The sequence below is a fragment of the Anastrepha obliqua genome, chromosome 6 (genome assembly GCF_027943255.1).
Source record: "Anastrepha obliqua isolate idAnaObli1 chromosome 6, idAnaObli1_1.0, whole genome shotgun sequence".
Taxonomy (NCBI): domain Eukaryota; kingdom Metazoa; phylum Arthropoda; class Insecta; order Diptera; family Tephritidae; genus Anastrepha; species Anastrepha obliqua.
This window is the reverse complement of record NC_072897.1, coordinates 46,636,463-46,651,822: the sequence shown is the minus strand read 5'-3', so window position 1 is coordinate 46,651,822 and position 15,360 is coordinate 46,636,463. Positions and strand designations below refer to the sequence as shown.

Sequence of the window (15,360 nt, the reverse complement as noted above, 5' to 3'; positions counted from 1 at the left end):
TTTTAAGGTTAGAACATCTTTCAACAATTTCTTTTTAATTTTCGTATTGGCATTAATACCATTCGCCCGCATTTACCTTACAGTGCTCCGTGTGACTTTTTTCCTCTTCCCATGATACAAGTTTACATGTCGTGGAAAGGGGATCGGAACTATTGAGACGACAGAGATGAATTTACAGATGCCGAAGGTGAGCGGAATATGTGTTTCAGTTACCATGGAGAGAATTTTGAAGGGAATAGAACATGTTACTAATAGATAAGTTAATCCTTTCCATTTTATTGTCATGTTTTAGTTGCCTTTTGAACAGAAGCAATGCCATTATTAAAGGCACACTAGGCATTCGCTATTACATCTATGTATTCGAATTTAATTTTTGAAAATTTGTTAATGTTATGTATCGTTTTAGTTGGCAATAAGGTTATTTAATTATTTTATTTCGTTTTTTGTTAGAACTCGTTTGGTGCGACATTCATATCGCTTGTATTTCAAGAATCAAAATTACTATCGGGTGTCCAATTTGGATGGGCGATTGGAAAATGCGGATCATAGGTAAACCAATGTAGAATAGTGCGTAAGTACAAATATCTAATAAAGCTCATAAAACAAGAAGGTAACATAATTCTATCGTTTATTTATTTTTGCAATGTTTTTTCACGCACAACTTATGTAAAGAGTACAGTAAACAGATTATAAGAAAAGTTTTTGTCTCGTGGCATATCCGAGAGAGTAACATTATAGTCTGTAACATATTTTTTAGCGTGCGTTCCATAGCTGTCTGAAGTGCGGTAATCGAGGAACAAATGCCATCGTTGTGTAATATAGTAGACTAGCAAACCCGGCCCCCTTCGCTGGGCATACTAAAATAGAATAGATATGGTTTAGAACAGAAAATATATGGTTTTCATATTATTTATTTCTTTATTCTTTATTCAAGCGCTTTGGCATAAACAATATTTTTTGTTTTTCTATTTGTTTTTGAGTAAATATAAAATATAAATTGAAAATCAGGAAAAAAGAAGATTGTTTTTAAATTTCAAATCAACGCATATGAATAAACAATCGTCTTTTTTCCTGATCATCCATGAATTTTTCGTTTCAATTTATATGTTTTATTAAGCATTGGAGCTTTTTTAACCATTATCCATTTATATTTTTCAAAAAAAAAAAAAAACGAAAAAAATTGTTTTTTCCACGAACACATAATTTCATTCGGATTTCACATTAAATTCTCAAATTTCGTAAGAAATTATTCACTGTTCCAAAATCCACTCCAAAAAAATTCACAAACAATTTTTACATGTTGCACTTACGTTTTTTCCTTATGGCATCCAAATCAGAAAGAAATATTGACACATTGTTTGTTGTAAGTTTGGTTTAATTCGGTGCAAAGACACGGCGGATCCACGTTTTGGCATATATTTCGAGACCCTAGTCATCAATAGGTATGAAAATTACCCCGTATTAAAGCACTTATCAACAGCTTTCATTTGATACCCATATTGTACATACACAACCAAAGGTTACCCGGGTCCACGTTTTGACCTATATCTCGAGACCCCAGTCACGTAGCGGCATGAAAAATACTCTGTACTAAGGCATTCACCAACAGCTTCAATTTGATATCCATATTGTACAAACACATTCTAGGCTCCACGTTTTGGTCTCTATCTCGAGACCCTAGTCACGGAGCGGATGGAAATACTCTGAACTAAAGCATTCACCAACAGCTTCCATTTGATACCCATATTGTACATACACGTCCGAAGGTTACCCGGGTCCACGTTTTGACCTATATCTCGAGACCCTATCTACCAATAGGTATTCAAACTATACGGAAATTATCTTCAATACCTACTTAACAATGTGTGTAAGTTTGGTTTAATTCGGTTCAAAGACACGGCGGGTCCACGTTTTGGCATATATTTCGAGACCCTAGTCATCAATAGGTATGAAAATTACCCCGTATTAAAGCACTTATCAACAGCTTTCATTTGATATCCATATTGTACAAACACATTCTAGGGTCCACGTTTTGGTCTCTATCTCGAGACCCTAGTCACGGAGCGGATGGAAATACTCTGAACTAAAGCATTCACCAACAGCTTCCATTTGATACCCATATTGTACATATACATCCGAAGGTTACCCGGGTCCACGTTTTGACCTATATCTCGAGACCCTATCTACCAATAAGTATCCAAACTATACGGAAACCATCTTCAATACCTCCTTAACAATGTGTGTAAGTTTGGTTTAATTCGGTGCAAAGACACGGCGGGTCCACGTTTTGGCATATATTTCTAGACCCAATCATCAATAGGTATGAAAATTACCCCGTATTAAAGCACTTATCAACAGCTTTCATTTGATATCCATATTGTACATACACAACCAAAGGTTACCCGGGTCCACGTTTTGAACTATATCTCGAGACCCCAGTCACGGAGCGGCATGAAAAATACTCTGTACTAAAGCATTCACCAACAGCTTCAATTTGATACCCATATTGTACATACATATCCGAAGGTTACCCGGGTCCACGTTTTGACCTATATCTCGAGCCCTATCCACCAATAGGTATCCAAACTATACGGAAACCATCTTCAATACCTTCTTAACAATGTGTGTAAGTTTGGTTTAATTCGGTGCAGACACGACCGGTTAGCGAACACACACAAAAAGTTGACTTTATTTTATATATAAGATTTTTTTCAGTTTGTGTCCGAAAAATCCAAATATCTTACGGAACCCTATCTTTTCCAAAATAAAATGTAATCCATGTTACTCGTGGATAATGTAGTTTTCGAATGGTGAAAGAATTTTTAAAATCGGTCCAGTAGTTTTTGAGCCTATTCGTTACAAACAAACAAACAAACAAACAAACAAAGTTTTCCTCTTTATAATATTAGTATAGATGTAAGGTATGCTTTCAATGTCCTATTCACTTACTAGACATCGACTCGTATTATTACCTTGCGGTTTCTAAGATCAGAACATACCTCTAGGCCACTGCAACCAATTTGGTGTGATTACAGAATTGTTGTGTATTCTGAGCAGCTTTAAATGATGATGTTGTGTACTTTGATATATATCCATGAAACCAAAATTTTGTAAATAATCAATTCATACTAAATATTGCACACACAATTATTTCTGAAATTAATTAAATACTTTCTAAAAGCCGTGAAAACCTGAAAAACATGTATATCCTGACAATAAATCTATTCACATAAGCTTACAAATTATTTGCTTACAAATTATTTGCTTACTATTTATACTAAGAGAATTCGTTTCCAACAAAAGCAATAGAATAAGCAAATGGTTGACAAAAAAGTTCTAACTAAAAAAATATTATTCTTAGACGAGCTCAAGTCTTATGGTACATCTTCAAGGAATCTCATAAAAAAAAATCGTACCGTTCAAATTCAATAATATCTTAGAGTCATTTTATTAGTAACAGCATTCAAAGGGAATTACTTGTAATAAAAAAAACTTCGAATTCCTTGGAAAAACTGTAACTAAAGCAACAAAACCCATTAGCATACCACTTCGACACTGTCAAAAAACTGCCTTTACATTTTGCTTTTCCAATTTCTGAAGAATGTGTTGCGCGATTAACCCCGTTATCTTTGCTTTGCGTAGATCACTTTGTTGTTTTATCGTCGTTTTAAAATTTGTGTTTTATTCAGACTTCAAATTTAAATAATGTGTTTTTAAAATGCCGTGCAAAATATTATCCTTTGATACTACGCAATTATTATACTTATTATAACAATTATTTAATAATTCAAATAAATTCCTTACAATAACTCTCTGACATCACAAATTAATGGTAACACACTCCCTTTACTTTATTTCCAACACTTTACTTTAAATGTACACCTTCAGCTTAAGACTGAATCACTCTTTTACTTTCGTTTATTCGCTTACAAGTTCAATTTCCAACTGAATACTCTTTCTAGATACGTGCTCTTCTGGCGAGTTCTGTTGTAGCAGCAGCTTACTAGTCACCTGTCGTATACGTCTAATTCATCTAGCGGTAAAACTATAACACGTGCACTGTCTCGCTATCTGCTGTCGTCATCAAAAGGTTGATTCATGTTTTTGTTTCGGATTCTTGTTCCCTATTGCTGCCAGTCGGCTCGCGAAAGTTCGCTATTGTAACAGTGCCCTCTGCTTAAGTTTAATCATCGCGATTAAACACCAAATCGTTCGATCTAAATGGAGCTCATCTTTCCAGATGCATTACTTTGACTCATCGTTCCATCGCTGTTTATCTGGGTATGTTACCTCACATGATGGTGTAATTCTTAAATGACATTTTGTAGTGTTTCCCACCTCCTGGACTCCCTTCGTCCACTGCAAGAGCGGCACTTCTTCCAAACGATAAATCCACCGGAAACCTTAAATCGCTTCCAAAAATGGTCCTAGCATGCGATTGCTAAGAAGTTTCATGAACAGATGAGCGATAGGACTACAGGAACATTTGGATGTGTTTGTCCCGATTTCGTTGGCACTTTTCAACTACTTTTCGCAAGTGCTCCTCCATCGTGCTGATGAATGTTACGACCATTCCATCTGATTGGGGGGACAAGAGTCTTGTACGTGTTTTCTTAGTTCCCAGCAAGCAATACATTTCTTTGAATACTGTGGACTCAAAGTTCCTTCCTTGATCTAAATGTAACTAAAATAAGTACTTCAAACCTAGTCACACAATTCTGCGTAAAAACTTTAGCAATGGTTTTGGCCTCTTGGTTTGGTAGAGCGCACACTTCTGGCTACTTACTGAAGTAGTCCATAGCAACAAGTATATAACGGGTGGGCCATATAGCGTTTGCTTTTTGAACCACCTATTTTTTTGAGAATGGTAACACAAAAGACATGTCAAATGTGTTCATAATTTTCTCATAGGTCTGACATTTACGCTTGAACAAAATTGGGAAATATTGAAAACCTATTTCCAAAGTGGTGAGTCTTCTTCTTCTTCCGCGGTTACAGTAAATGGCTAGCGTTACCGTGACATGCTCAACGAGTTTTTGACAGTGCAACTTGTCACACTGCCAAAGTTACACTCGAACTTTTGGTTACCGTTTTTGAAAACCGAATAATCAGCCGAGATTCCGATATCAATTGGCCGCCTCGGAGCTGTGATTTAAGCCCGTTTGACTATTTTTTGTGAGGAGCCGTTAAGGACAAATGCTATGCGAACCATCCAGAGACGATTGATGCTTTAAAACACGAAATCGAAGTTGCCATTCATGAAATTGGAGGCCAAACTATCGAAAATGTGCTTAAAAATTGGGTTCATCGAATGGCCTACTGTAAAGTCAGTCGTGGCAGTCATTTGAACGATATTATTTTTCATTCATAAATGAAAATGTTCAATCTTCAAAATTAAAAAAAGAAGTTTGAAAAAATGATGATTAGTTTTTTTTATAGCCGATTCAAAAATCAAATTTTACATGGCCCACCCTATACTTGTTGCCGGAATCACTGGTTGGAAACGGGCCTACAATATCCATGGTCACTCGCATTATATTCCTGTAATTTTCCACGATTTCTCGCCTTTACAATTTCGAATCCATTCGGGTACTGATTCTCTGCAATTTATCCAGTCAAACCGCTGCTTAATCTTCTCCAGCGTTTTAGTGATGCCCAGATGACCTCCACTTGGCCCATTGTGGAATTCTTCTAAAGCAGATGTAGTTCTGGTTTTAGGAACTAACTATAATCGGATCACAGGGACTATTTCCATCTTAACTTTTCCATACGCGATGCAGAAGTCCATTAATGACTCTTAGTCTAGTCCACTGTGCCCAATACGCCTTAGCCGCAGGACTTCCTTTCGCAATTTCTTTTTTAGATGGTCTCTCTCCAGCCGTTTTTTCCTCCCATATTCTTTTCCAGGTCAGCATCATTCAATTGACTTCTTCTTAGTGCACTTGGTTCGCACTTATCATCGGGTTGCAACTGCATTAGTCTGATATCAACTATCCCTTCAGATCTCTCGACTTTGGAACAATGCTTACACTCTATAGCAGAAGGTCGCCGAGATAGTGCATCAGCGTTTCCATTGTTGTTCCACTTTTCGATGCTCGATCTCAAAGTCATAATTTTGCAGTCTTTCAATCCACCGTGTTTGCGTGATCGATTCTTAACTGGAATCGTTGACCGTACAATTATTTGTGAAAATGTTTTACGCACTCAACAACAGCTAACTGTTCTCGTATGGTCACACAGCAATTAATCTCCGACTTTCCGAGGAATTTGCTATTGTATTCGATCACTTTTTCTTGCCCATTGATTATTCGTGACAGTACTCCACCTATTCCGTATGCGCCAGCGTCTGTATCCACAGCGAATTTTTCTCCAGCTACCGGATACGCTAACATAGGTACAGAACAAAGAGGCTCCTTCAATTGCCGGAACGCTTCCACCTGTTCTTTGCGCAACACAAAAATGCGCAATTCTTCTTATTGAGATTGTAGAGACTCTGGGCAACATTTGCGAACCCTGGAACAAAAACGTACACAGTCCTAGGAAACTTTGAACTTCGTGCACATTTTGTGGTCGTGGCCAAACGTTTACTGCTTTTATTTTCTCCTCGTTCGTCTTAATGCCCCCGGTTGTCACCTTATGACCAAGATACGTGATTATGTCTTGAACAAGGCACATTTCTTCTTATTCAATCTTAATTCCGCGGAGGCGATGCGCTGAAGGACTTCTTCCAAATTTTTCAGATGGTAGCTAAAATTTGTATCCATGAAAGGGATGACATCCGGATAGACCAAACACGTTTTCCAGTGGAATCCCCTCAGCATATCCGAAAGGCATCACAGAAAACTGCCACAACCCAGATTCTATGCTGAAGGCCGTCTTCTCACGATCGCAGTCCTCAATTTCCACCTGCCAATAACAACTTTTTAACCAACCGTGGAAAACCATTTAACGCTGGATAAAATATCGGGAGTGTCATCTATTCTTGGTAATGGTTCTTTTTCGTGACTTCATTCAGCTTTCTATAATCTACACAAAGTCGAGTGCTTCCATCCTTTTCCTTAACCAGCACAGCCGGTGAGTTCCAAGGACTTATTGATGGTTCACTAACTCCACTTTGCTGCATATCGTGGATTACCTAATTTGCTTCTTCGCGCCTTACTAGCGGAACTCGACGTGGGACTTGGCGAATGGGCTTTGCATCTCTTCTATCTATTCGATGTTTGACGATAGTAGGCTTTCCAAAATCGCTGCCTAATAGGTAGCCACATTTCTCCAGCAATTTCTTGGCTTTCGTCCGTCCTAGCCCTCTTACTTCTTGCAACCAAATCCTTATGAAAACAGAAACTTTTCTTCCCGGAACTCTTCCCGTTCCTGTTGTGGTCCATCGTAGTTTAGTATAGCTTCTACATCCCGAAATTTTCCAATTACAGCTCCTTTATCCAAAATAACTGGTGACTTGAAATTATTTGGGACCTTTACTGGAACACTCTTGCCTTTTTCCGTCTTCACTAGTGTCCTTCCCACAATTATGTGTGCCATCTTCTTAGCACTAGCACAGCCTCCTTTCACATTGGCCCATATGACCGCTTCAGATTTTGGCGGAATCCGTTGACGGTGACTTAGGGTTATCTTTCTGGCCTGTACACTTGGCTCATACCTGGAGCAGCAGCACGAAATCTACGCCAATTATTACTTCGTCCGTGATTTCAGTAAGTAAAAATATATGAACTACTGACAAAGCTCCAATAACGACTTCGCAAAGTACCTTTACAGAAATCGAAGGTCTCTTTCCTGTAGCTGTTTGGAGCTTGTAGCCAACCAGTTATTCCACATTACCATTTACCAAATATGGCCGGATGATCGAGTTTGTTGTACCTGTGTCCAGAGTAAGCACCTGATCGACCATTTGCAGCCCCCTTGTCGTCATGTTGCTTTTCCAGACACAGACTGCGGGGCGTTCAATTGTGGGAACAAGTTCTCGCCCCTTACAGCTGGTTCATTTTAGTTTAACGCTTGCTGTGTATCGGGAGCGCCATTGTCAGTTTCAGCGCTTCACTTTCTTCCTCCTGAGTTCGTCATCGATTGACTGTGTGGTATGCGGCAATTGCGGGCAATATGCCCGGTCTTACCGCAGTTGTAACACTTTAATTCCGATCTTCTTCGTGTCAACTGAAGAACTCCCTTATTACTTTCCCCACTTATTGGTAGTCACTGCCATAACGTCTCTCTACTGCTGCCATCAGACTTGCATGGTTGCCCCGATCGGTTTCTGGAACTGTCTGCAGTACTTCGGCGGCGGAACCCTTGAGCGAGACAACCAATGCAGGAATTTGGTCTGCGGTACTTCAGTGATTTGTTGTTGTTTCGAACTTGAGCTTAAATATCGATAATTGTATTCGGACGATTCAATTGCAATTCATTGAGACGAGTCTCCACTGCATCTATCTCAGCCTCAATCATTTCTCGTTGCGACGTGTGTCTTCCCTCCTTCTAACTTGGATATACGTATATCCAGTTTTCCAAATTGCGCATCTAACTTCAACGACAACTTGGCTGACATTGGTGACACCTGTGATGACATTTCCGATGATATTTGTGACATTTTCAATTCCATTTGCAAAGACCGCGGTGACATTTCCGATGACATATGCAACTTTTTAGATTCCATGTGCGATAATGCAGAAATAATCACTTCCATGTCTACATCTGGTAAAGGTCCAGGACGGTCTGTCTTCTCCTCTATTTTGGTTGATAACTCCTCAGCTTCTACCTGGAACACATATTCGTCCACATCGACACCCTCTATCTCCATAGCCTCTCGCAGCCGTACATGTATACCTGCCTTGTTCTCAGTAGTTAACAAGCCACGCTGTTCCAATTCTTTCTTAAACTCCTGAACTTTGAGTTCGCTCAATTTTACTATTTTCACGGGCCTCTTCTTGGAACTCTATTCAACAATCCCACTTCTGACACCAATTGTTACGAATTATCTTACGATCAAATTCAAATAAATCTCTTACAATAATTCCCTGAGTTCGATCACTGAATTGTCGAATAAAACACACAAGCCATACTGCACCACAAATATTCATCGAGATCAGCACGCAAGAGACCATTGCTGTTTGCACGAAATGTAGAAAAACGCGTGTCTTTTACTTTGAACCACATATCCAAGGATAATTGGAAAATTTTCTTTTATTTTTTGGGGTGCATTTCAAGTAAAGAAGTAGAAGACATGGTGTTTATTGGCGGCACAATGGACGACAAACAATATTTAAATATATTGAAATAAAAAAACTTAGTCGACAATGCAAAAAATTTGGGCTTATCTCTGAGAACAAACCAAATTTTAAATTTTACCAAGATAACGATCCAAAGCATAAGGTATTATAATGTGCGAATGTGGTTTTTCTACAATTGCGGTAAAGTTATAAATACACCAGCCCAGAGTCCCGACATAAACGTGAATAAAATTTGTGGGCCTTTTGAAGAAAAGGGTCGCTAAAAGACATCCAAAGGATGCAGCAGCACCAAAAACTGCAAAAATGGAAGAATGGCAGAATATACGGAACGTATATGACGTAAACAAATGGTCGATTTCATGAAAAAGCGCCTGTAAAATGTTATTGAAGCTAACGGTTACCGTATCAAATAATAAATTAATCAAAAAATTACGTATTCACATTATGTACACATGCCCCACAAAGTCTGCGTTCACCCTACAATAACTTTTTAGTGAATGAAACACACAACCTGATTATATAATTTTTATAAATTTGTAGGTATATATTTATATGTTTAAGTTTCAAAAACAAAAATAAATTTCAAGATTCCTCACATAAGTTTTTAGATAACGGTGAATAATGGCTGTAACAAGTAAATAAAGCGACCATAAAGTCTGCCTTCAGTCTTAAAGTCTAATAAAAAACGTGATATGCTATATGCAAAAATTAAATCTTATATTTATGGTAGTTGGATATCTACGTTGCTTCAGTACTTCACTCAGCCTATTTGGCATTGAACTTACTAGTTTCTCTGTTTCCTCTGCTGTTATCTTCCTCCATTCTGCCTGCATGACACTCCGCAAAACCTCTTTACTAGTAATCGCTTGCTGACGAATTCTTTTTTCCAATAGATCCCACAGATGCTCGATGGGGTTAAGATCTGGGGACTGTGGGGGTGTTTTAAGCTGTTTTGGGGCGTTGTACAAGAGCCAAAGCTTAACGATCTCGGCTGTGTGCTTCGGGTCGTTATCTTGTTGAAACCAAAATGTTCTTGATAAGCCGAGATTTTCTGCACTTTGCTTTAAATTCCGTTTTAGTATGTTCAAGTATCCCCATTTATCCATCGTCGAATCAATAAATTCTAACTGACCCACCCCATTTGCCGCCATGCAGCCCCAAACCATAACCCCGCCACCTCCGTGCTTAACCGTGCCAACAAGATTTTGCTTTTCAAGAGCAGTTCCAGGTTTTCGCCAAAAAATTTGACGGCCTTTTATTCCGACTATGCAAAATTTACTTTCGTCTAAAAATATTACTTTTTTCCAGAACTCGGGAGGCTTATTTATGTACTCATTAGCAAACTGAATACGTTTACGTCTGTTCACAAGAGAAATGAAAAACTTTCATCGGGCGACTCTACTATGGTATCCAGCTTGACGTAGAACTTTTCTAGCAGTTTCAGCGCAAATACTTTTTTTAAATGTTTGATTTATGTTTTAAACTAATTTTGAGGATGTAATCCGGGGGTTAACCTTTGCCAAGTTGATTATAGAACGCTCTTCCCGGGTCGATAATTTTTTCGGACGCCATGACCTGGGCTTAGATATAAAAATTCCAGTTTGCCGAAAATTTGTTACAACTCGCTGAACAGAGGAATACGTTCTCCCAATAGATTTTCCAACATTTCGGAAACTTTTTCCGTCTTTCCACATTTTTATAATTATTTTCCTCTCAGAAACCCTTATTTCTTTTCCCTTTCCTTCCATGTTCTTTAATTATCTCCAGTTATAGTTAAATAAAATGTTCAACTCAGCTTTGTTAACATTCAGTCGAAGTAATGCGCAATCAAAAATTAATATAAACAAGGAAAAATATCTTAAAATTAACGGTATCATTAAAATAAACAGGCTGAACGCAGACTTTTTGGTGCCACATTTACATGCTGCTGAAATTATTTTCCCGTTATATAAAAAAGAAAGTGGGGAATCTTGTTTTTTTTTGCCCTTGAAAGCTGGGAATGTAGTGAATAAACAAATTGTAAAGACTTCAATTTAATCATAATATTCTATGTTGTTTTTAATAAATTTAAGAAGGCTATTCGGGTGAACGCAGACTTTGTGGGGCAAGTGTATGTAATAAAAAAAGCCTGTATTAAAGTTTGTGAAAACAGTTTATTGACAGTGTCGAAATAGTGTGTTATTTGTTTTGGTTGCCTAGTTATTGTTTTTCTAAAGAATTTGAAGTTTTTGTATTAATTTCCTTTAAATGCCGTGAGTAAATATGAACCAGTACAAAAAAGAAGTAAAAGATAAATAAAGATTGCTATTTTTTGCTATTGAAGTCGAAAAATTGAATTTAAATTCAATGCCAAAACTCATTCTTGGCATACTCTATTTATATTCAGGGATACCGAGAAAATCGTCCCAGTTCCTTAAAGATGTTATTATTTACGTTATTTCCGATTAATGTGGTTAAATGACATGTTTTTGGTTTTTAATAAAAGGGATTCCAAATAACAGCTGTTTAGTACCCAACATAATTGAAACAATCAAAAAAGTTCGGGTTAACATTTAGTTTGCTGTCAGGAGACCTTTTATGTGTGTACGCCTCACAGTTTTTAATCGCTCAGATATTTTCTAAAGCACATCTACCGCGGGCAAATCGCATAGGCAGACTTAAGAAATAAAAACACGATTAAAAATAGTGAGGTATGCACACATAAAAGGTCTACCGACCGCCAAAAAATATTCACCAGATCCTTTTCGATTGTTCTAATTATACCAGGTATTATGAGAGTTTATACTGAGTGCCTTAATGTACCCCACTCTTTCTACTATACTTGGCCCTAAAATTGGCTTCGGTCCAAGTGTACCTTCCAAGGAACCGCAGTTTGTGAATGCATAGTCCTTTCGATGCCTTGAATACCAGACTGTTGCGCCATACTCATAAGTTCAAGCTCATTCACCTTGCAGCTGAGCTTAGCCTCAACTTATATTCCTGAACAAATTTTGAAGAGGTTCGAGAGACTTTTAAGACCTTTAGAGTAGACCCTGATTTTATTTATGCTTTGCCTAGCTTGGCAGACTCTTTCATGTTGTCAATACCGTTGTAGAAGTCTTTATAAGAGCTTGATTAACGAATTTCGAAGTCCGGCTCTTTCTGCATTTTAATGCTTTATTCATTCAGCCGAAAGTGCGTAGGCTCGAATCTCCGTGCATGAAACATCAAATGATAGAAAAAGCTGTTTCTAATGGGGATGTCCCCTCGGCAGGCAATGGCAAGCCTCCGAGTGTATTTGTGCCATGGCAAGGCTCCTCATAAAAAATCATCTGCCGTTCGGCTTAAAACTGTAAGCCCCTCCAGTTGTAGAACAACATCCAGACACACCACAAATAGGAGGAGGAGCTCGGTCAAATAACTAAAAAGAGTGTAAGCGCCAAATATATATGTAAATAGAAATGTCTTAGCTCTTTTATGATGTGCGGTAAGTTTATCGTTCCATCATCGGAGCGCTTTTCCCTGTCTACTTCCTCTTAGCGGACTTTCTTTTTCAAAACAACTGATTAAAATACTCATTACCTTGCCTATTCAATTTTTTTGAGATTTTTGAATTTAGGGAGATTTGGTATTCAATGAATCGTTGATCATTGAAACGATAATGATTTCTCTTCCAAGACTAGCTATCCTTTGATGTGACCCGCCATAACTTCGTTGATTATTTATGATGATCTAATAGGTTGTTCCCACGGTAGCACTTCGTGTTACTCCACATAGTCATTTGTTAGTTTGCTGCAATGCATACCTCTCGATGTGACGTCTTGAGCATTATTCAGATTATCTCCCTCGAAGGAAAGGGGATGTCTTGAGAGCAGAAATATCTAAGCATAGTGTATGCGACCGAATGCAGTACTACATACTCGTATAATGCAGCCGTGTGGTCTTCCTGTTCCTTTACATTGAAGGGCGTTACCCTAAGAAATCACTCCAAGTCCGCTGATACGACCGCAGCGTACTCATAGTTCATGAATTAGGTTTATTGTGAGGGTAGCGACTACGTCTACTCGCTCGTATATTTTTATGTAATAAATAGGCTTGTATTAATTCGATTGCATTGCGGTATAGGAATACACATAATAATTTTAGTTTAAACGAAATAGGTAATAATGGGCTCGAAACCTAACTTAAATTTGGGAAATTAGAAAAATAGAAAAGCGATCGAAAATCGGTCCCTTTGTCCACTAGAGTGGGTCATAAAATTTGTTTTATTTAAACGCACATTAAGCCAAACAAGAAATCGATATGGCTTGTTACATTACACTATGTTTTGTAATATAATGTTTGTTCAGCAACTTGTGCACCTGACATTAAAATAGTAATATAAAAAGGTTTTAATTCAAAATACTAAGTGATATTAATTATGGTACGTCCGCATCGACAATATTCACACTGTTTTTTTTGTATAGTCAATATAATATGTCAGAAATTTCCGCGCCAACGAAGAAAAAGCTAGATGGATCGTTCAACTTTTTACGTTAAGCAAATAAAACGAATAAATAAGCGAAAAAGAATCCGTTATACATTATTCAAATTACTTTTTACTTAAAGGTTACATAAGAATGGAGCATAAAGTTATCAGAAAGACTGAAATTTATAGTGGTTTAAAGTTCATTCTTTGTATAAACAAATATAGTGTGGGTCAACAACCAGTTCGAGCGTGTAAACAAATGTTATTGCCCGTGCGAAATCAATATCACTACAGCTCCAAAACAATGTTTAAAATTTTACTTCATCATGTTTTCATACCAATAATTAATAAACAGTATAATAATTAAACCTTTAGGAATTCGCCTTGCTACAGCTACCATGTAAAGGAGTGTTAATTCTATTTTGGTTTTGTCATGGGAGAGACACTTTGCTTCGAACTACTATATTCTGTATCAAAGAGAGAGATTCTTTAACATCTTTTTTTTGATGCTAAGATGGGTAAGGAAGGAGTTTTTGGTTCCACAGTCGGCCAATTCTACCTTCACAATGAAACCTCCCCATTTTACTGGTAAGCTCTGCTGATGTAAACACACTTATGAAGAAGTTGTCTTGCTTTGCGGTTCATAAAGCATTGAAGAACGTTAGCTCTGAGATAATAAAAATTCCTGAGCTTAGAGACGGAAATTTACTACTTCTTGTGAAAAATGGTGCTATCGCTAAGAAGTTTACAACAACTAAACAGCTTTTCGGAATTTGTAACGTGAAAATTGAGCTGCACAAATATTTACATTCCACAAAAGGTACAATTTATGCTTAAATGAAGTAGCAGAAAATGAAATAATTGAAAATTTAAAAGAACAGGGTGTCGTAGAAATTGTAAATGGTCAACCAACTCCAAGTGACGTAGTCCTTCTAAATTTTGACCGCCATTACCTTCCGGAAAAAATTGATGTTTCGTGGTATACAACCAAGGTAAGACCATACTACCTAAACCCCATGAGGTGTAAGAACTGTCAGTTTCTTGACCGCACAAAAAAAACGCTCTAATAAGTCCCTTGTTTGCGGTACATGCGCTCTTCGACCCCACAACCCTCAACCATGCCTGACACACGCACATAATGTGTTCTAAAGTTTCCTCAACGTCCTCTCTGCATTTCCTGCATTTGTCAGTGTTAGCAAGCCCTATCTTGTATGCATGTGTAGCCAATAGATTATAACCTGTTAACATACCTATGATAGTTCTGCAGTCCTTTCGCGAGAGCGTAAGTACGAATCGAGTCAGTTTTTTGTCATGACTTTTGCTCCTTTGCATGTGGTTAGATTGGTCCACCTAGCTTCCACTCGTCCATTTCATTGTATATTGTATTTAGCGGTTTTGGTATGTCGTTCTCTTGTTCAGAAGGTAGTCTAACAGCACTTTTTGCTATCTCATCTACTATTTTGTTCCCAATAATGCCTTTGTGACCAGGTACCCAGTAGATATGTAGCTTACTGTTTGCGGCTAGCCTTTCTATGGCCTCCATGCTTCGTTCAACATTTTTGGACTTAATACAATATGAGTTTATTGCTTTTATTGCTGCTTGACTGTTCTCGTAATTATATTAATTGTTGAGTTCTTTCTTGCTTTTGTGTAAGCTAGCTCCGCGGCTTT

At 37.7% G+C, this 15,360-nt stretch overlaps 1 protein-coding gene across 1 annotated transcript in view; it reads left to right on the top strand.

Moving 5' to 3' along the window:
• The first annotated feature begins 450 nt into the window (after window positions 1–450).
• The window catches only part of LOC129249987 (ATP-binding cassette sub-family D member 1), a 70,320-nt gene continuing 55,410 nt past the window's right edge, over window positions 451–15,360 (top strand). The window contains exon 1 of the mRNA XM_054889635.1: window positions 451–549. The gene's annotated coding sequence lies outside the window, so the exon portion shown is untranslated. The remainder of the gene's footprint in view (window positions 550–15,360) is intronic.